Source organism: Castor canadensis, chromosome 2, assembly GCF_047511655.1.
Source record: "Castor canadensis chromosome 2, mCasCan1.hap1v2, whole genome shotgun sequence".
NCBI classification, from domain to species: domain Eukaryota; kingdom Metazoa; phylum Chordata; class Mammalia; order Rodentia; family Castoridae; genus Castor; species Castor canadensis.
In genome coordinates, this window is record NC_133387.1 from 26,920,931 (window position 1) to 26,944,021 (window position 23,091).

The window sequence follows — 23,091 nt, forward strand, 5'->3', positions numbered from 1 at the left end:
GGGCTTTGCATCCAAAGAATTGCTCAGATACCTGTTTCAAGAATATTCTTCCAAAAGTATGGGGAGGGCTGGGGTTCAAGGGAGAAAAAGAGAAGGTAGGTCAGTCAGGACTTATCCAGCAGTCTTGGTAATGGGGCAGTCACCCCCTACACAATTGTGGGTTGGGAGATTCTCTCTTGCAGGTAGTCTTTATCATAAATGTAAGTGGCTATGTTTAAGAGATGGAGATTTTGAATGATAAATTTCTATCGGGAAGGTCTAGGAAAATAGTGATGTAATTAGTTTACAGAAAACAGCAGAATGAATGGGAACTTGATTTGCTTTCTGTGGCCCCATGGAATGGCCCAGTAGGTGGCAGCATAAGGTCTGGGACCTAAAAGAGTTCACTAAACTTGGAAGTTAAAAACAAGGACAGAGATGCACTTGACTAGGGGATTGAGAGAATATGAAAAAATGATGACAAAACTCAAGAGAAGTAGCCAAGAGAAGAAGCCAAAATGGTGAGCTTGGAGGAGGGGAATGAACTGAGATCAAGGTTTTCTCAGGCTCCAGGAGAGGGAACAGGTAGTTGTAGTAATGCAGAGAGGTGTGGCTGAAGGGTAAGAAATATGAGAGAGATACCCAATATGTGAGGAGTTTAAAAGAACATAATAATCGGAGTAGAGGAGATTCTGTTTCAAGAAGTTGGGTCAAGAAAGAAAGTAGGTACAGTAGAAAACTTTAGAAAGAAGCAAGGGAAGGTTTTAAAGGATATGGCAGGTTTAAGCATGCTTTCAGATGAAAGAGAAGGAAAATTTCCTAGAGACAAGAGAAAGAATAAATGCAGAGAGGAATCAAGGAAACTTCAGGATGAGGCATGAAGAGGACAGTATCACCTCTGCATAATAGGATTTAGTTAGGGTAAAAGATACACACAAACATATACATAATCAAAGGCGGATATTCCCTGATTAAATGCAAAATTTGGACATAGATATTAAGGAAATTCAGAAAATGTATGACTGTAAGTTCAAGATAGAGGATCTAAAGCCGCATGGAGGAGGTGTTTGTTAACAAGAAGTTTTGAGAAAGAGCATTCAAGCTGAGGGAAAAGGATGAAGGCATGGTGTAGGGTATGGAAGGCAGGTGTTCAAACAGCAAAGAGGTCCAGCTTACTGGAGAGAATGATGTATATTAGGAAAAAATTGGAAGTAAAGAGAGCTAGTTTGTAGAAGGTTTGAAAGGAGAGTTTATAAACAGAGTGATGTTTGTTTTTTACTAAGGTATATTTTTACCCTGTGCTTAATTATGAATTTTGAACATTATTGTTTGGTCCTCTACAAATTCAAACCCCATTATTTAGATGTTAGTAATAAAATTACACTAGTTCATGAAATAGATGAACTTGCACGTGTGTCTGTGTATAAATAATTGTGTATGTGTGTATATATAACTGGTAGAATATTAGCTAATTCCATAACTATTTAATAGATTGTTTGCAGAACAACCAGTTTCTCCAACCTAATAAATTGAGGCATGTAGTAACATTTTTAGCATCTATTGGTAGCATGTAGTTGACATTTATTTCAGAAAAAAGTAATGAACTGGTTTGCTGTAGAATCTAGACTTGGTGGCAGACCTGCTTCACATTCCTTTGATTTACTTGGGTGTTGCTGTAATTGTAACAATTTTCCCAATTAGAACTACTTCTAGTATGATGAAAGTGGAGTTTAAGTGCTAGGGCAAACATACCCTTTAAGGAACTGGATCGTTCAGCAGATTTTCATGCAAATCCCATTGTGGGGATGCCAAAATAACTTCTGCATAGAAAACAAATAAATAATGAAATGTTGTACTTCTTTTTTTTTTTTTTAAAGAGTTAACCATGAGTGTTTCCAGATGGTAAGAGAAGACATTTGTGCTGTAACACTGTAACACTCAGTTTTCATTTGTTCTGGAGAAGGAGAGAGGATGATTTGGCATGGTACTGGTCAAATGTACTTAAGAAGAAACATTAGTAAATAGTATATTCATGACTCGAGGTGTCAGAGGTTTGAAAATTGTTTTAAAATTTGGCCTTAAGATGTTAATGTTTAGCTATTTACAAAGAAAAAGTTTAGGAATTCTGTGAGAGTGAGACGTCTATAAGGCCCTTTGTCCCCACATTTGCAGCATTTTTTTGTGAGTTAAATGTGATGAGTAAAATTTTACATTCGGTGATGGTAATCTGTGAATGTGGTTATTTATTTCCACTGGGGGCAATATGATGCTGGCAATATGTTTACATGGATAGAAGTCTTCCCAGCAGTGCAGGGCTTCTGTCTTATTAATTTTCAGGAGGCAGATCATCTTCAAGCAGTGAGGAGTGTGCTCTTTCTAACATTAACTCCGTTCCAACAGTTTTTCTAAGATAATTTCTCCCCTTGAATCTCAGGAAGCTTTCAGAAAGATGTGATAGTGCTAACTTTTGATATGCTGGCCAAATTCCAAGTGAGGTAATTCTTACCATCCACTTAGCTGTTTATGTAGTTATTATTGCTTCTGAGAACTCAGAGTTCCAAAGGCTACCACTACTTAATCCTACTTAAAATTCCCTTTGTCTTCCTCAAGAAGAGAAAAAGGGCTCCTTTATACTTGTTACCAGTGGCAATGGCTGTTATTTAGTAGATGTTTGTCTGACTTCTCTCATTCTATTTTCAGTTTTAATGCCTTTCACTTCCCCAAACCCAGACACCCATAGACACCCTTGAGAAGTGTATTATTCACAGTAAAGCACACCCACTGTGGGCATACATTGAGACGCCCCTTTGAACATCAACTTAAATATTAATAACAAAAATCAAGACTGTAAAATAGGCACAGTGTGTGCAGACAGGGGGCTATTAGTAGAAAGGAGAGGGTGAAGGAAGGAGATTAAGGTGACAGTGTATGGTTGATGGACTTCATATACCTATATGAAACAGAACTAAAAAACCTCTTGCAATTGCTTTGGGTAGGGTGGGGAGAGGTCTGAGGAGGAGAGACGATGGGGACAATGTAAATAATGTACAATATAAGTCTGATCAGAATTGTCACTTGGAATCCTCCCATCATGAATATATCCTAATAAAAAATATAATGAAAAAAAGAAGTGTGTCTTCATCTTCTCCCTGTCTTTACACATATTCTACACCTATTTTTGTAGTTGGGCCCCTGCCTCAACTCCTTCTTCAATATTCCCCTTCATCACCACTTTTTTCTCTTCTTGTCTTTTCTTTTATCTACCATGTTTTCCCCAGCAAGACTCTCACAGGCAATGGAGAGTTTTTCTTCAGTGATGTTGCTTGACTCTTGATAACTGTCATTCCCATTTCTGTCTTTTCTAGTGAAGACCCAACCGTGAATGTGTAGGGACCTGGATACATCTGCTTGAGCTGTTATTTCAAAGGCAGTCTCCTTCACAGCACATACTGTGTCATTGACTTTATTTCTCCACCATGAATTATAAATAGTTCTGTCTTTATCAGAATAATATCCCTTAGCCAAACATGGTGGTACATGTCTGTAATCCCGCACTTAAGAGGCTGAAGCAGGAAGATTATGAGTTCAAGGCCAGCCTGACTACATATTGAGACCCTGACTCATAACAATCAAACAATCAAATTTTTTAAAAATCCACAAAAAACAAAGAACAAAACAACATCTTTGGCCAACTCCATAAATCCAGTCAGTTGCATATATTACTTTAGACCCTTTCAATTCATTCATTCATCATTCCTTCACTTATTGACTCATTTGAGTAGTCCACCATATGCCAAGCAAGTTTGGCTAATATAAAGACAAACAACAGACCTCCCTTGTCCCCAGACAGCTCACAAAGACATACACACCATCTCATTGGCTCTGAAGTGCTTTTCCTGTTTGCTGTGTTTTAATCCTCAGCCAGAAACCTGGAGCCCTGTGGCTTAGCCTGTATACAGCTGACACTCAGATACTAAATAGTGGTGAGCATATGCTACACGAAATGGCCTATTGATTCTTATTTATGATGATAGAAATAGTGGTAATGGAAAAAGCAATGGCCAAATATGTTTCTTTCCACAAACAAGCAATTTTGTCAGTGAACCAAATAGCAGGCTCAATAATTAGCTCCTGGAAAGTCCTGTCAGTTTATTTTCTAGTGCCTGAGTAACTAGGTGACTTCAGGTATAACCACCTCTCAGCAGTCCTCTATTTGCTCTGAAAGGCTGTGAAAGGGGAAGCTTTCCCCCATTCACCCAGGACTCATGAGACCCAAAAATGAATTGAGTAGTTAGCAAGGGGGACAGATTCCACAATTTGATTTGGTGATTCAAAATGAAAGGAAATCGAGCTAATCTTCCCTGAATTAAAATGTGTCTGGCATCCTCATTTGTCCCCTTGCCTAAAGTAAAGATCTGTCAGGAGAATGGTTTTACATTAGCACTACAAGGTGGCCATTGGTCCATATGCTGTCGTTCTTGGCAAATAGCAAAAATCTCATAGTAACTTATTTATGCTTGTTCTGAGATTCCGTATTGAATTCCCCTAGTGCATCTGAGATGAAAAAACAGGTATTGATTTCAGACATACTAGATTTTAGAATTTAGAGCCAGAATGTAAAATCAAAATCATTGTCTCATCGTCTAGATGAAGAAACTAGAAACCAGAGAAGTGAATTATTAAAAACAATCGCAGTGTTAGTCTCAGAGCTGCAACTAGAAACTGAAACCCTGGTCTTTTTTTAAATTTGAATTTGTCCTTGACATTTACATACTCAATTTATTTTATTATTTACTTACTTCAGAATTTTTATCACATTTGAAAAGTATTTTTTCCCTTTATGATGCCTTATGTATGATACAATACATTGCAGGATTTTAAAATTACCAGCTATAAAGTGAAATAAAAATAATATATTGGCTTGTTACTTAATCCTACAGGAAATAGTAAATATTTTAATATTCTTAATATTGATTTTCAATTATATATGTGTTTTTTGCTAGTGATTCTGGAATAGCACAAACCTTTTTATATAGCTTTCTGTTTCCCAGCCATTTATAAGAGTAGATCTAGGACTACATTATGAAAAAGAAAATAAGAGAAAAGTGTCAACTATAAGTTGCTATAGCTCTAAGTCCAGAGATGCTGAATTAAAGCAATTCACTTTGCTAAATTACAGTTAGCTCACTCATTTTTTTATCCCCTTAAAGAAAAAAAGCATGTAATTTCAAAAGCAGTTTGGGAAGAACTGTACAGCATCTCTAGAACTTTATTGTGCACACAAATCACCCAAGCACCTTGTTAAGATGCAGATTTTTATTTTGTACATCTGGGGTAAGGCATTTTATATTTCTGACCAGTTCCCAGGTGACCTGGATGCTGATGAGCTCTGGGAGGGGCTATGAGAGTGAGCTTATAGTGACACCAATAGCACCTGAAGCTTAATTGGCAGAATAAATATTCAACTGTGTTAAGGATTACTGATAAACACAAGGTGGCTTACAGAGGATCATCTAAATAAAACTTTAAATATAAATCATCAAATGCAAAAATGTGCAATCAGTGGTCTGTGTTTTATATACTATCTCCAATATGTATTTAGATCAGTAAAGTGTAAAGACACAGTAATAGGTGTGTTTTCTCATAAGGAAATGTGAATTGGGAAGCTTAATTACTGAATTTAAAGAAATGTACACAGATGTACCTGAAGCTCCAAAATCTACAAAATAGATTGTAAGGTTTGCCATAACAACCAAAAACATTCTGAAAACTTAAATTATACTTCCAATCATATGTACACATTAAGTAAGACTTAGAGAGGTCACTAGAGATCATTTAGCTTAATTTTTTCATTTTTCAGAAAAAAATTGAGGCCCATTTGACCTTGGTGAGTTGTCTAAAGCCCTGTAGCTACCTGAAGGAGTCTGATTTGATGCTTAATCCTTTCCTTGCTCTTTTTTTTATTCTGAAGACCTTTCCAGCATGGGATCAAGTCTAAATCATTTCACTCATTTTCTTAAAAGAGTGGTTTGAGTGTTTCCCAGTGGTCATCCCAGGTTAAGTATTTCCTATTTGTGAATCTCTGTGACTATTGAAGGGGTTGTATTGATATTCTTGGTCTAGAAACACTAATTCTGCCAGAATTTCAGAAGCAATTAAACTTTAAGAATGAATAAACTCTTACATTTTTTAGACAGTAACTTAAAACAGAAAAATACACATTCTTCAGAACACCAATGAATTTAGGGGGTCTTTAAATTCCTTTCTGCAAAGGTCTTAATTTACTCTGGCCTTTGGTCAGAGTTGAGCATTAACTGAATGATCTCTGGAATATTACACTGAAGCACTCTGAAACATAAAAAAAATATAGGCCATCAAGTACCAGTTAAGCATTTTTGAGAATCAGTTATTTGAAAAATTGCAGTAAGGTTTGGCCAGCAAGATACCAGAGAGGATTAGAAAAGTACAATACCAGACAAAATTGTCTTCCCACCAATTGTAATTAAACATTAGTTGAGGAGATCAATTCATTCAAACAAAACCAAACACACACACACAAAGAAAATACAGATGGTTCAGTATCAGGAAAATTTGGTATTTCCCCCCTTAAGGGGGAAAACAGATAAATATAAGGTATTGATTTTGTATACTACAAAAGAAGTACTTTTAAAGAAGTTTTACCTTGGGATTCCTTTAAACACATGGGGTTTGAGGGAATCCCATCCTTATGATTTGATGTACCAAAAAAAGAGTTAACTCAAACTCTTAAGAACTCATCTAAACAAAAGAACTATCTAGCTATCTAACAAAGATTTGTATTTATTAGAACAAAAGAGACCTAACATAAAGGGTGATTTGAGTTTACTGAAGTTAGTTGAGAAAACCTTCTGGAAAGTCTTGATTATCTTTGGTTACTTATGACATTTGTTAAACTATATTGTGCTAAACATCTCCCCTAAGGATACTATGCTTATGATAGAAAAATGAAGCAATTAGTCTGTAGGTGGCTAGTAGACAGGACCATATCTTCTAGATTTAATACATGTTTAGCATTACATGTCCTTTAAATTAATTAATTGTTCAATAATGATGGTTTGCATTTCATTACAGTACTGTAGATATGGTGCATGGTGCCAGTTTGGTATGTACTCAGTTAATGTTTTAATTGTTTTGTTTTGTTTTTTAAAATGTTTTAATGGGTTCATTTTTAATGAAAGAAGTTCAATGCAAATGATTATAAAATACTTTATAGAAATTTATGAAAAAAGTGAGCTCTTCTGTCTTCTGGTAGTTTGTTGTTAAACTCTGACCACACAGTTAATACACAGGGGAATATGTTTCTAGAAACACAAATAGGCCAATGCCATGGGTCAGATTTTAATTAGAATATTTGGTTTCTTGATTGTAAATGCACTGACTTTGTAGGGTTTTTTATTTTTAGTATAATACTTGAACTCAGGGCCATGCCCCCATCTTTTTGCTTTTAATTCTTTGGAAACAGTCTTGTGCTTTTGCCCTGGTGGGTTCAGACCACAGTCTTCATTCCTGTAACCCCTGAGTAGCTGGGATTATAGTTGTGGGTCACCATGGCTAGTGACAGTATTGTGTTTCTTTAGAAAATTTCATTTGTTCCATGTGAGGGAACAGTGCTTTATTTTCATACTGCTTCCATTGAGGTAACAGAATAATGGATAACTTGGAAAGCATGTTGGAAAATTTCAGTTAAGAATGTGTCCATTTATTCAATTTTGGCATGTTTATTATTATCTTCCTCATATCCTAAAAGCATGATTTTTGTGAAGGTAAGGACTTTGTTTTATTCTTTGTTGTATCTGGTGCCTTAGATGGCATTTGGCACAAATGGGATTCCTCAAAATATTCATGAAATGCATGATTGAATTCAATTCAGCTTTCATTTATTATCTACTTTTTTGTAAAGCACTACCTACTGTATATCAATGATGTATCTGTGAACAAAAAGAAATGGTCCTTGCTCTCATAGAACTTATAGGCTAGTTGGGAAGATAAATTTTTGAGTCAAGTTCTTGAAATGAAATGTGTTATATAAAGTGAATAGGAACATATAGCAAGAACTAATGTAAGGTAAGGGAGCAGAGAGGTGAAATTTAAGTTGAGAAAACATGAACAGAATTTAGACAAGATGAAGAATTTCAGTGGTGTTAGTATTTTAGGAAGAGGAGAGAACAATGACCAGTAGACAAGAGCTAGGAGAACAGTTCGAGCAACTGACCATATTCAATATAGCTGTTGTAGACAATAGATAGGGGGAGTAGTAAGAAATTAAGAACAGGTAATGTCTCACAAAGGAGATGAAATCTGTTTTGAAAGGCAATGAACAAGTGCTAAAAGGTTTTAAGTAGCTTGGTGACATAATTGGATTCACATTTTAGAAAGATTATTATTGCTATAGTGTAGAGAATATATTGGCAAGGAATGACATTAAGCAAAGGGAGACTTAGATATTCAATCATCCCTCTAGAGACAATAGTGGCCTGAGTTTTGATTGCTGTACCACACTGGGGATGGACAAGATACAAAAGATATTTTGAGATATAATTAAGATTTGACAATTGAGTGTTTAAGGAGATAATGAACGAATCAGGGATGATGATTCGTTGATGATGCCTTGACTCATGGATTGGAAAACTGGGTCATTGGTTGAGAGCATTCCTGACATAATGTATGATTGGGGAAAGAGGGGAAAAGGATGATGATGAATTCCATTTGGGATATAAAATGTATATAAGGAACAAGTGAGGTAGACAGCTGCAGAGGTCTGAGAAGCTATAGTTGCTTATGAAACTAAAGCTGAGTAAAGAGATGTTACTGTAGAGAGAAAGCTGATCATCACTAGTCTGTAAGTAGGACTGGGTGAGATAGATTCAGAAAGTGTGTGGAGAGCAAATTACAGATGATCTGAGGCAAAGTTTTGAGGAACTCAATCTTTGGGAAATGTATTAAATGAGAGGACCTCTGTCATACAATTTCTCTAATAATTGATAACAATATTTATTGGTGGAGCTCCTGTAGCCATATCTCTGATGTACAACCCAATCTCCTTCCCAATGTCTCTTCAGTTACAACTGGTTGGATCAAGGTTGAGTGCTTGACTCAAGATGAACCATGAGAAAACATTCAAGGAATATGTAAAATGGGAATGGAAGAAGGAAGATCCCTCTGTCTTGGAGGTGGGTGGGGTAGTGGTTTGAGACTGTGAAATGTAAGATGTGTGTTTTCAGAAAACTGCCTGGAAGAATAATATTGACATGTAGAAAGAACAGAGAAGCTAGATGCAAAGAGTTCTGACTGTGATCAAGACCCTAATTATACCCTTCTTTATAGGTGTGTGAACTAGTTCAGGATCCTTCTAATTGAGTTTTCTCATCCTTGGCTAGCACTCTAGTATCCAGACTAACATGCAATAGGAATACTTGCCTCACAGGTAAAGAAAATAATATTCATAAAGCTTATTACCTCCTACTCAGGGAATACAATAGACACTGTTGCTTATTGATCCAGTGGAAATTTCCCTTTCCTATTAAAGCATTGTTGAATAGAACTTTCTGTGATGAGGAAAATTTTCTATATCTGTATGGTCCAATAGAGTAGCCACATGTGGCTATTGGTTACTTGAAATATGGCTAGGGCAAACTACTAAGTTGAATTTTATGTTTTATTTAATTATAATTATATTACATCTCAATGTAGATAGCCATATGTGGCTAGTGTCTATCGTAGTCAACAACAGAATCTACGTTCACAACTTTGAACGTAATTGTGATCTACGTTCACAATTTTGTTTCAGGGTGTACCCAATGTAACTCAGCCCTGATTGGTCTGGTCCTTCATAGTGGTTACTACCCTGCTGGAAATTGAAAGAGTAGTTTGTAAAACAGGCCTAGTCAATGCAATAGATGGGAAAGTATCCCAGAATCCTTTGGAAGGGAGTGTCTATTGGTTCTTGTAGTTGTGTCTGATATTGGTGGCTGGACCTGCAGTAGAGAAATCATGTGGAAGGAAACTCAGGCAAGTGGAAAAAAACTCAGTTGCTGTTGATATCTTTAAACCTCTGCTGATTTGCTCAGCTCTGGAATGCCTTCTCATCCTTATGGTAGGAGATGATAATAAAGTTTATCAATTTTAAAGCCATTTTGTATTAGATTTTATATTATTTGAAGCTGAAAACATCCTGATTAATGCAATGTATTATAAATAAGTAGAAATGATTTATTTAACATGACATGAAATTGACTCATTTTAAGAAGGATATGAAAAAATTAAAAATAAAATTGCTTATTTTTACATAAAAATTAAAATTCTAAAATAAACAAGTAGGTGAATATTTGTGATAGAGCTAAACTGTTTATATTAATTGGATTCACTGCTGATTTTTTAAATATGACTTCCCAGCTAGTAAACACAAGATATGATTTGATTTCTTAAAATTAAACTAATATAGCTTTTGGCAATATTTCATTGAGGCATATTTCTATATAACTGCAGAATTATAAAACACACATATTAAAGAATGTTCCTTAGTTTACTCAAACAGTTCACTTTTGGATTTCTTTAAACAACATGGTCTCTACTTTATAAAAATATTTCACAGATGGTAGTGATTTCTACCCTGTTAGATAGTAACTCAAGGAAGCATTTTTCTTTTCAGTGCAGTTAAATACCTGTTCAAAGTGCAGGTAAGTTTGTCAACCATATCATAAAACCCAATAGGAGCTTGGTATTTCTGTTATGTTTTCTCTGTTTAAAGTCTCAGCCCCTTGGTAACTGTCTCCTAGTTGTGTGATCTTAGGCAGGTAATCTAGCCTCTAAAAGAATTTTGCTAAATTCTAATTTTTCCTCTGCTTAGCTTTTGATGGCGATGATGGTAGTTGATATTAGTGTGCTTATCCTTCATAAAGGATAAGCATTCAGATTGCTCTCTTTTCCCCCAAATGCTATCTGGCTAAAACATCAAGTTTAAATGTATAGTTTACATTGCTTTTGGAAATAGTACTTACCTTTCCACTTCCCAACAGTGGGCTGACATGGGATGTCAGCTATTTTGGGGGAGACAAGATTAGTTGTCTGACAAATGGGTGATGACATTCCACCCATGTATTATTTCCATTAGAGCCATTGACCAGTACATTACCTTTCCACTGCAAGTTTGTTTAGATTAATGTGGTCACATTGCTAGAACTGTAGATTTTCATTTAGTGAAATGATTAATCTTGGTTTGCATTCTCCCTTTGTTCAAGGTCCATGAATACCATAGCTTTCTCTAACCTTGCTGTGAAAGGTAGGAATATGCTCTACTTGTGTTTCTACCCATATCTCTTTCAGAAAGAAAACAGGCTGTCTTAGCTAAGCTGTGGGACAGGAGCAATGTTCAGTTCTTTGCCAAGACAGATCCAAGACCCTGAATATGCCAATTCAGCAGACCACAGTGAGACTATCTAAAACTGAACAATGGTTCAGGATTCCATCAGAGAAAATTTAAATACAATTCAAATCCCACTACCCAATAGAATTGGAGGACATTAGAGAAAGAAGGAAACCTAGAGGTCATTGTCCCCAGTATTTTGCTGAGCTTCACCTCCCAGGCTGATGTAAAATGAGGACAGGGAGTGCACAGAAACATTTTGGTTTTACTGATTCAGTAGAATTCTTGAAGGCTTTTATTGGTGCAAAATGAGGCGTTCTCATTGACTCTAAATAGGCTTATTAGCAGCACACAGAAGGATTTCCACTGTGATCTTTCCTTTGTCCCTCGTCGGAGGGAAGGCTTAGGTCTGAAGCAGGCTGATAGCTGTGGAAGTGAAAAATACCCGCAGACCAGAGGGCAGAGAGCGGGCTGGCTGCCAGTGTTGGGTTGAGACCCTGAGGAATGTCATTTGTCTGAGACACTTTTATGAAACAGAAGCCTTCTCTTTTGTGTATTTATACCTGTGAAAGGGAGCAGTGGTGTAGCAGATCCAAAGTAGCAGAACACCAAATAATTCATATTGATTTAGGATGCCCACATACCCGCTCTTTTTCAAGAGTGTTAGTTTACATTTCAATACATGGCCAACATCCTGGGATTTCTGGCATCATGTTTTCCATAGAGGTTTCATTAATTGGTGTGCAGGTTTAACTCAGTAGAATCCAGGGAACCGTTTAGCTTTTTCTCCTCTGCTTAATGACAGAAATGCCCTTATTGTTGATTTCTTTGTGGGTTTGGTCTGTGTCCTCCCCAAGACTGACAGAAAACCCAGCTTCAGCATGCTGTGCTAACTGTGTGACTCATACTCTTCCCCCAAGAGCTGAGGGTTTGATTAAATGTTTAAATGACCTTTTAGGAGAGATGATTATGAGGATGGGCAAACAATTTGTTCTTCCCATTTTTAATAACTGCAGTGTGTATTTGGAATATGTGTACATGGAGTGAGAAGGAGTGTGACTAAGAGTCCTGGGTAATCATTGTAGATATGGGTGATGGTAAGGATGGTGATAATTTTGATATAAATAAGCAGAGAGTACAATTTGCCAAGAAAAGGGGAAATTCAACACAGTTCCTTATCACCAGCTGCCTCTGCTTACTCTAACCCAGACACACAGAGAATGTTGCATTACTGGCAATTTTCTAACCTCACGTGGGTTCCATTGTTTCTCAAGGAACATACCTATGGCCAGAGTACTTTTGCCTTGATTGCATTCTGGGAAGTTCAGAAGTAACTTTAACATGGCAAGTATAATTCAAGAGTAGATATACTTTGAGGAAATCTGCAGGAAAATAATGCACGCATTTGTAAACTACACATAGTCTCATCATTCAAACTATCTTTATGGAATCTGATAAATTGGCTACAGGTTTCACTTCCTAGGTCTCATATTCTCCAGTTGATTCTCTCTAACTCTAGTTCTTGCAGTAGCAGTCTCCCCTGGTTTATTTGCAGATGCATCTCTCCTCCTCTCCTACTCCACATTGAAAACTTTCTTGCTGGTACCCAAGATGGACCACGTCTTAGTCTACCAGCCTCTTACCAGTTACATTTCTTGAATGAGTTCACCTTGTCTGGACACATTTCCAGAAAAATATTTCTCTGCCTTTACAAAACGCAGCCCTCCCTTCTTTTTGGCCCTTTACTTGGCTTTAGTACATTAAATCATTGTTACTTAGAATAAATACTAACTCGATATCTAAGGTTGAATTTTATTTACATCTTATATATTTTATTATAAAGGAAACTGGCCATATTCAAACTATCATACTTAGACATGGGAATATTACTCAAGAAAGGTCAACACAGACATTTCAGATGATGAAAATTTGTAAAAGGTGAGTTAGCTATGATATATTTTTCATAAAAATACATATTTGCTGACTTTTCATTTGTACTACCATGTCATTAATTTGCAGGCATTAATGAATTTGAGCAGCCTGCTCAGAAATTAATGAAGTTTGTTTATTCTATGGATTATCTCATTAGCTCCTTCCTTCTTCTCTTGTCTTCTTGGCATCACTGTTGACATTGTAAAAGATGCTGTGAATCCCACTGCTGCAGTCCTTGCAAGAATTTTGGTAATTATTACACACTTAGGGACCTGAATAGCATTGGATCATCAGTCAAATTATTTTGAGATTTTAATTCAAAATGCACAGGAGAAAATGAAAGTGTGCGGGAGTTTGCAGCTTTTCTTTGTTTAAAAAACCCCACAATCTAAATAGATTAAGTGGCATTAAATGTGTCAGGAATTTTGCTGCCTCATTTTCTTCACTTGTGACTTTGTGTACTTAACTGGTTGATCTCAAGATGTGTTAATGGATATATCTGATATGAAGGGTCTATGTAATTGTGGGAAAATTTAGACTTAATTTTGTTGTGCAGGTTAATATGCAGAATGATCTTATCATCAAGGTCTCTGTTATAATAACTACTTTGCAATCATAACAGAACCTTGTTTGCAACAATGCCACTGAAGTAAAGCAAAACATCATTGTACCTGCCCAGAATTACCTAGTTATAAAGAATGGGATGAACACTGTACCACTATAGTCACCTGAAGCTATTAATAAGATATCTACACAGGACCAATACTGTGCCAAGAGCCACAAAAAGATACGAAAAGTAGCCCTTGTCCATCAGGAGCTTACATCTCTGAGGAGAAAAACTTGTCTTTGGAATCAGGTAAGAAACTTTACTCTAAACACAATTTGCATTTTCTCATTTTATGGCAAGAAAGTTACACCTGAAGATTGAAGATACCTTGAATTGCCCTCTCTTATACTCTCTGAAGTTTTGAAACCAGTTTTGACTTAATAAATGTATTTAAAAATTAAGTCATATTTGTGTAAAATTATCTGAAGCTAATTTCTCAGTTAAAGATATTTTAATTTCCCTCTCTGGTTTTCTGTTTTGTTTTGTTTTGGCAGTACCAGGGTTTGAACTCAGGGCCTCACACTTACTAGACAAGGGCTCTATCACATGAGCCAAAACCCCAGCCTTTTTTGTTCTAATTTATTTTTAGATAGGATCACAAGCTTTTGCCTGGGGCCAGCCTTGGTCCCCAATCCTATTCTGCCTCTCTAGAAGCTGGGATTATAGGCATGAGCCACCCTGTCCAGCCCTCACTGTCTTTTTTTTTTTTTATAGGCTTAGGCATCCCATGATTTTGCACTGTAGAAAACAACAATAAATTTCCCTGGTGTATGCAAGACCAGGGTTGTTCTTCTGTTTCCCAAGCCTAGGGAAGACTTTCAAGTAAGGAGTAGACCAGTCTGGCTAAGATATACTCTGATTACTCTAAGGACACAGATGATGGGGAAGAGAAGGCTGAGATTGAGGGAATAATCTTAGTTTTGACTTGGACCTCTTTTTGATGTTGGTTACCTGTTCTTGTTAGGAACTTCTCATTTTAGAAGTTAGGACTATTTTTGTGACTGGATGTGTTCTGAGTTTATCTGTTTCCCCCCTGAGGACCCTTAAATTTTATAGCATGTTACTGTATGAAGATACTGGGAGAGAGACAGTGGTGAGTCTTACTGGGGTCTCTTGTAGTAAGGCAACCATCATCATGCGTTAGCTCCAGGCTCAAGGCTGAGCCATTCAGATTTTGGACAATGGGAATTTGTGCCAGGCTGTAGATTCATCTTCCATGATGTACTGGGCTGTCAGCATGACCAGGTAAAAGCAGAGAGTCAGCTTTGGATGTAGAGGTATGCATAAAGCCGATTGCTGCCCACAGGGCAGGATTTTGTAGGTTCAAGAACAGCATACTATTCTTAGAGATGCTCCCTCACTGTTTGACAATGAGCAAGACTTTACGAATAGGATTTAAAGTCCTCAATTCATCTTAGCTCTTTGATTGGCTGTATGTCCTTGCTGCATGCCCACACAGCACAATGCTCATTTCAGCTCTTATTGTAGTTGTACATTTATCTGTGGTATTATTTGATTGCTGTCTATCCCTTATTAAACTATAAGCTGCATGAGGACAAGGAACATGTCTTTGTTCACCTCTCTGTCCACTGTATCTGATGTGTAGAAGGTACTGGATAAATATTTTTGAATGAATAACTAGACCTAAAAATACTCAGTGGTAGGTGATGCATTCATCAAGTTTATGCCACAATAATGACAGTTCTTTCCAACAAAACATAGTATCTTTTTTTCTCCTATGTCATTTCTATTTCTAAGTTGTCTTTGAGGTTGAGAAATTGGGTGGTGATTCAATATGTGCATAAACTCTTTGACAAATAATGTGCTTTATTTTCTTTCATAAAGCCAGAATGAGGATGAAAAAGAGCAAAGAAAAAAAGTGAAATATTTATTTAGCACACTGATGTACAGTTGATTGAAAAGGCATTTAGCCAGGTGCTGGTGGCTCATGCCTGTAATCCTAGCTACTCAGGAGGCAGATATCTGGAGGATCTCTATTTGAAACCAGCCCTGGCAAGTAGTTTAGCAAGACCCTATCATGAAAAACCCTTCCCAAAAAAGGGCTGGTGGAGTGGCTCAAGATGTGGGCCCTGAGTTCAAAACCCAGTAATGCAAAGAAAAAAAAAAAAAAGAAAAGACATTTGGGTTGTTTGCATTTTGTTTAGCCATGAAGCGTCCACATAAACATTTCTATCTTTGACACAGGTTTAAACAGGTTTATGTTTATGGCATTCAGTTCTTCATTGGGGGAAATGCTCTTTCCTATGCCTCATCTTTTAGGGAAATGCTCCCATGTCTAATGTGTTGTTTTGTTTTGTTTTGTGTTCCTAATTTACAGTGTCAGTAAATGATTTATACTATATTGTTATCCAGTGCTTATAAGGATGCTAATTTTGACTAAATCCTAGGGATCTAAGAAGAAAAATCACCTCAGTTTAGTACTGTGTAGGACCTTATGGCACATCCACCTAATATTATTATTCATGCTTCATATTTTCATGTTAAACTATCTGTATAGTCTATAGTCTGATTTTTACTTTTTCTTGAATATATTTTAATATAACTGATTTTTTGGAAAATGTGGGTGAAAATGTTGTCTTTTTATCTCCTTCCTGATTATCTCTTTATCTATCTATCTATCTATCTATCTATCTATCTATCTATCTATCTATCTATCTCAAAACCCAACTTTTGGATATATATTCAACAAGTGGATGTATAATATACCAACAGAATAATTGTAGATATGACAATCTTGGTTAAAGTGTTTGGTCTGTCCATGAATTGAGTTCTTCAATTTTGCCCGATTCTGACTGAATCCTTTAAGCTGGTGCTAGAGATTTTTGAATCCACATCTGGCTGCTTCAGATCTACTTGAAATGTAGCTTCATGGGAACACAGGTCTATACTTCACAATGTTGTATTTGATCCTGCTTGGCACATAAAGCAATAGCTATTTTTAAGAGTTGGAGGACAGTTTAGAGATTATTTATCTGGTATCCCCTTTTTATATATTGGAAACCTGGAATTAATTGTAGTAACTTGTCTAAGGATCAAAGAAAGAACCTGGACCAGAAATCTCATATTTCTTCTTATCTTAGAGTGAATTTCTGTTGATTTGTTCTACTAGTCTAAATGATTTATTCATGTCATTCTATTTGTCTTTAAAAGAAGATGTGATTTGTTGTACTTCTTTCTACCAATTGCACAGTTTAAGTGAATCTCAACATTCTCTTGTAAATTCAAATGTTTATCTAGTCTAGAAAATCAGGCCAAAGCAGATGAAGGGGACTTTGAATAGTTTATCTAATCCAAACACCCAAATTCCTTAATTATTTGTCTGTGAAGCTTCTTGAGTTTTATTGTGATGCTCTCGATAGAGGCCAATCAGAAATGACCCATGAGTTCTGACTCAATCTAGTCAGTCTCCCCTTGATCAAGGAGAACACTGGGGCATGAATTGTAGTTTCCATTGTCCTGTGACTGACTCACATTAGAAACAGCTACCTGAGGCCAGCCGTTACTTCTATTTTGATCTAATTATCTGGCAGACAGAGCCTTTAGTGTTTTCTTTGACCTTTGAAGACTTCCCCAGGGTACAGGGAAATTACAAATACTACTGAGGTTGATAGTGTCTCTATAATGAGGATACTATTTTATATGCTTAGAGATATATGCCTTTTCTCTGTGGGATGCCTGAACAGGAAATTTTGATGTCCTCAGATGTGGACACTACAAACAGTAAGTCTTCTATTATAGAAATTCCCCTGATGTTGAACTCTAGAGGATGAAATTGCTTCTAGTGCGCATCCTGTACATTCCACAAATGAAGTTAAATGTATATGTGTGTGTATGTGTTCTGCATTTTTTAGTCCCATAACAGATGAGTTTAGAATCTCATTCCTTGCCAGTGTACAACCTAACAATTTTTATGAATGTTCTCCAGCTTTTAATCACTTTTTCTACTTGAATCAATTTACTCACAAATTTTTATAGGTTATCCCTACAACTTTTGTCTTGGCTTACTTGAAATATTCAAATGTTAACACATTGGAATATGGAGGAGCTGAAAAAGAGCAGAGTGTCCTCTTCTTTACTTCCTTGGTGATATAAAAAAGACAACTGGAGTACTTTTTCATGTTTTCTTTTGCCTTTAGAAAAAAGAATCAGAGAAGTTGAATTAGAGGCATAGCAAAATAAGCAAAAATCTGCAGCTATAAATTCTGGGTCAATCCAAATACATAAAGCATTAAACAATGTCAGATATGAACCTAGATATAAACTGACAGGGAGAAAAAAATCTGCTTGTGTACATAAAGTCCCAAACCAAAAGCAAAATTAAAATTTGTGCTGACCCTTCTCCCTTGGGGCTGCAGATGTCACTGCTGTCCTGGGCACCGTCTGTTACTGAATGGAAGGAAGAGGAATGCATGCAAGTCACTGGTGTAAATAAAATAGTTTCCCTGCCAAGTCCTGAAGATGTTCTGCCATATTTTTTAAGGTGGGGGTGGTGGGGAGGGAGGAGGGCTGTAGAGGTGAGCAATAAAGGTGACCACTAACATTCATTGATTCTTATTTTTGATGACTCCTTATTTTAAGATGTTTTAAAAGAGGCTATATGTACACATATACATATAATTTTTATTTAGTCTATAACAATAGCAACTATCATTTAATTAGTGCTTACTGGTCTAGATATTTCATATTTTTTATGTATTGTTCAGAACAATTTTATAAACTATGTATAATTCTTATGGTAAAGGTAAGAAAACTGAGCTTCTAAGAAAGTAAATTGTTTAAAGTGACATACAGAGGGGTCTCTGGTTGTTTTTTAGTCCAAAGGTGGGAAATTGCCACAGTTAATCTTGGAACTAAGCTACTTCCCTATCTTTTCTCTACCATTCTGTGTCCTTCCTGGGCCCTGGGAAGCTGACTTCTGTTGACTTTGTGACCAAAACTCTCTTCCTCTTTGTGTTCATCTAGGAGGTACTCTAGTAGGATATTGGAGGGTGGGAAGGGAAGGAAGTGGATGTTTCTTCTCCACTTCCTGCTTTGGCTCTGTGTTCTGGTGCTGGCAGTGCATTTTTTAGACTTTAACTACTAGCAGCCTGCCTTATTTCTTGCATACTTACACTGGGCTCCCAAGAACACACTACTCTTTATCCTTCTCTTGTTCCCTGGGGCTAATGTTATCTTCTCACCATTGCTAGTCTTTGTGAGAGGGGAGGGTCTCACTATTTCATTTGTTCTCTCTTAATTGAACCATCTGGAATGAATTCCATTTTTGTTCTGGGATCCTGACATCTGATAATATACCCATATGAAGGTATGTCAAAGATCACTTGCAAGTGATGTTTTAAAGTTCTAAATTAGGACCAGTAGCATGCCAAAAGACACCAATAAAAAATGATAAGCAAATACATGGCCTGGCATAAGATTGTTTCTTACTAACAGAACTTGCCTCAGGGAGAAACTAGAATACTGAGAGGGGTAAAGACTTTCAGAGTGTTATATACCAGGCATTAGAGAATTGTGACAGTTTTTTGAGTGTGTGATAAAAGCTGTCTTTGGGGAAGATTTTTCTAGCAGTCGTTTGTAGGAAGAGTAGAAGTGGAAAGAACGGTTGACAGTAGAGAGAACAGGTAGAGAGACTTTCAAAATATGACAGTTGTAAAGAGATTGAAGACAGGTTCACATGGGGACTGTAGATATGAAAAATAAGGAATGAAATCAGGAATGAAACTAACTTTGCTACTTTTTGAGCCTGCATTCTTGCCCATGTGATGTATTTGCTTTAAATTGGTGTAAGTTCCTCACCTGTGGAGGGCCCATAGCCTTGATGCAACAACATTAGATCAAATGGCAGAAGTTAAATTAGGAGTTAAGGCAGTATTTGATTGTAGAGAACATCATTCTTTTTTCTATCTCTTGGACTTTATGTGAAAGCTCTTGAAGTCCTAAGAGGCTAATTTCAGCCCAATTTATCTATTTAACAATATTTCAGATCTTTAATTTTCTGTTTCCAGATGATCAGACTCCTCAGCTTGAAATCCAAAGGCATTATAGACTTCAAGCAAATTGCATCTGCATTAAGACTATTGAACTTGGAAAGAGAAATCCTATAAAAGCCCCATCACTACTGAAACAGTTTTCTAATCACGTATTCCTTCTGAATGTTTACTTGAAAATATTCCCTTTTCTTGGGGAGCTAAATGAGCTAATGTGTATTGAGCAGTATCCACGAATTTATTTATTTATTTATCTAATAAGCATTTTCATGAATAGGTATCAGCACATTTATGTTATACTCAAGAGGCATTTCACTTAATATTTAGCCATTCACCCCTTTTTTCATTCCTAATGAAAAGATCACAGGCTTTGGAATGAGCCTGTGGGCTTCAAACAGGTATTTGATGCTTACTGGAGGAGTTGTGTTGGGGAAATTATTTTACAGGCTGCTTTTCAGATTAGACAAGAAGGTTTTGTAGACAATGTGTGTTGTGACTGAGAAAGGGCACTCAAAGTAGATGAGTTTAATTCTTACCCTGACTAACTTTATATATAAGCAAAAATATGCCAGGCTCCAAATTTGATGCAAAATAAATGCAAGTATGACAATCACCCTAAATGCAATTGCAGATACAAGACAAAATATAATAGTGTTTATGAGAAAATTAATACAAAAAAGGAGCAAATACAGTATAACTCCTCCACTATTTACTTGGTATAAAATCAATTTCTCAAATCTCACATTTTGCCAACAAATATGATAAAATATGTTGTGATGTATTGCTTTGCTTTGAGATGAAAAAAAATTATATCCATAAAATATTTAAGAAAATTCTGGAAAATAAGATTAATAGAATTTTTGAACCTTTTCCAAATGTGTTTTAAATGGCTTTCCTAAAGGAGTGAGGGGGGAAGAAAAGAACATTTGTGTACAGTTAAAGATAAAATTCGTGCCTATTATTTGTGAACTTAAATATAATCATGCATGTTCAAAACTAAATTGCTAATTAACATTCCCAGAATTTTATTTAATATAAGAGTTATCTTAATGAGGTTAGGGCAAAAACAATATGATAAAGATCTAAATATGTAGCTATTTAACCAGTGCTGACAACTTGCGAAAGTTTCCTCTCGCCCTCACATAGACATAAGCAATTAAATCTCATTATCACATTTTTTTAAACAATGAAAAGGACAAGTAGAAAACAGTATTTTGAGACAAAACACTTGGAGCCTTTGTTGATTGTTGAGTTTTAAACTCTCAAGGGGTTCAAAAGCAAGGCTGATGGAACTTAAAGGCAGAAGACAGGAGCTAATATCCTATCCCTGCCACTAAATAGCACTAAACTTTTGAGTCTCGAAAATGGAGATAGTATCACCTCACAGCTTCTTGGGGAAGTATATGCAGATGAGTTATAAGTGTCAATGCACCATATGAACTGCAAATCATTTCACACTAATAAGGTAATAGTCATCTACCTGCTCATTCACCAATGCAATAGTGCCTCCTGTTGATGAGGCATGTGGTGTAGGCATCAGTTGGTGAATGAGATCAGGAAGCCTTGTCGTCTCCATGATTAAGTCTATGAGCTTAGATTCACCTGGAGTTAAACTCACCTAGAATGACCCAGGTCAATCACTTCTTGTCTTGAGACCTTAAGAAGCACTTCATCATCTCAAAGCTCAGTTTTTTTGTTTTTTTTTTTAACATCAATGTGATAAAATCCTAGATGTTTGACATGGGGATTATGAAGATGTGAGGACTATTGTCAAAGACTTAGCAACTACAACACTTCAAACACTTTCTAATGTGGAGAGAGAGGAGGCATTCACACCAACAAGGTCTGAACAAAGCAACATGGGAGAGAGTAGTAGCGAGAATTTTAAGAGTTCGTGATAGTGTGGCTATCCTTTCAGCCAGAATGATCAACAAAGATTTTGGAGAGATGTAAACATTTTGGATTAATCTTAAAGAAAGGCTCAGATTTCAGCAAGCAGAGATGTGGTTGGTGGATAGTATTTGAGTACAGGGAATAGAATAAGCTAAAGTTGAGAGGTGAGAGACTTGAGTAGTCCAGCTCTTTGGTCTATAACTGATCAAAAGAAGTTTCTGCTTTCTATAAATGTCCTGTACATTGTGTCATGTGTCTATTAGCACTTGGCATATGATAGTGTGATTTAGCAATTGGATTTTTATTTCACTTAATTTTAACTAATATAAAATTTAAAAGTCACATGTTACTATTGGTGGTCTGGACCGTAGGGTACATGAAGAGCTTAGTATGATAAGACCCAAACATTTCACGAATTGGGAAGAATGTGACTACTATAACAACAAGTTTAGTTGTCGAAATGGAGCCAAACATATTTAGAAATAGGAAAAAGCAGGTTCTGCCTGGAAGCAGGGGGTTGGGGGGTTGGGAGGGCGGTGTGGGGGGTAGGTGGCACAAACAATGTATACACATGTAAGTAAATGTAAAAATGATAAAATAAAAGGAAAAGGGGGAAAAAAATAAATCCATTTGCAAAGGAGAACAAAAAGCAGCAGAAAGAGAAGTAGGAAGACCAGGAAGGCAACAAGGACTGAGCCTTGAAGAAAGGTTTGTCTTGTATTGTTAGTTCAGAGGTAAATGGGTATTGGAAACATTTGTTAGATATGGCAAGGAAGAGGTTATTACAGATGTTCTAAAGAAAAGTTTCCCTTGAGCAGTGGAGGTAAAAACATCACTGCAAGGATTAAATAGCAACGTATGCTGAGTAGGAGCAACATAGAGCACAGTCTTTTTGAACAAGTTTCTATTCCTAGAGTTGCAGAATAAAACATTGCGCACTAAGTTAGTTTTAGCAAGTACTGTATAATCACCAAGTAAGTGGAGTTCTTGCAGGCAAACTAGGTAGTTTCAATGCCAGGTGTGAAATTATAGTGGTTTAGATAAAATTTTGAAACATTTCTACAAATAACTGCTCTGAGTCATGACATTTTTAGGCCATATGGAAAACACAAGCTGAAAGAATACAAACAATGTTGAAATGATAACCAGGCCCCTTGCTGAGTTTATATTCTGAGCTCAGGATAGATTATTCTCCTGCCCTTGTTTCTATGTGATGAAAAACTGTTTTCCTTGCATAGCACAGGTAGATACTAGATAAAGGAAGGGAGTGG

The 23,091-nt window shown here is 36.4% G+C and overlaps 1 protein-coding gene and 1 long non-coding RNA gene across 4 annotated transcripts in view; both read left to right on the plus strand.

Annotated features, from left to right (window-relative positions):
- Positions 1-23,091, plus strand: part of Grm8 (glutamate metabotropic receptor 8) — a 767,244-nt gene that overhangs the window by 326,517 nt on the left and 417,636 nt on the right. The gene's annotated exons all lie outside the window — the stretch shown is intronic.
- LOC141417209 (uncharacterized) lies at positions 9,028-15,192 on the plus strand. The gene is made up of 4 exons (XR_012441800.1): positions 9,028-9,188; positions 11,256-11,296; positions 13,224-13,318; positions 13,935-15,192. It is a non-coding gene; the product is annotated as an uncharacterized lncRNA (long non-coding RNA).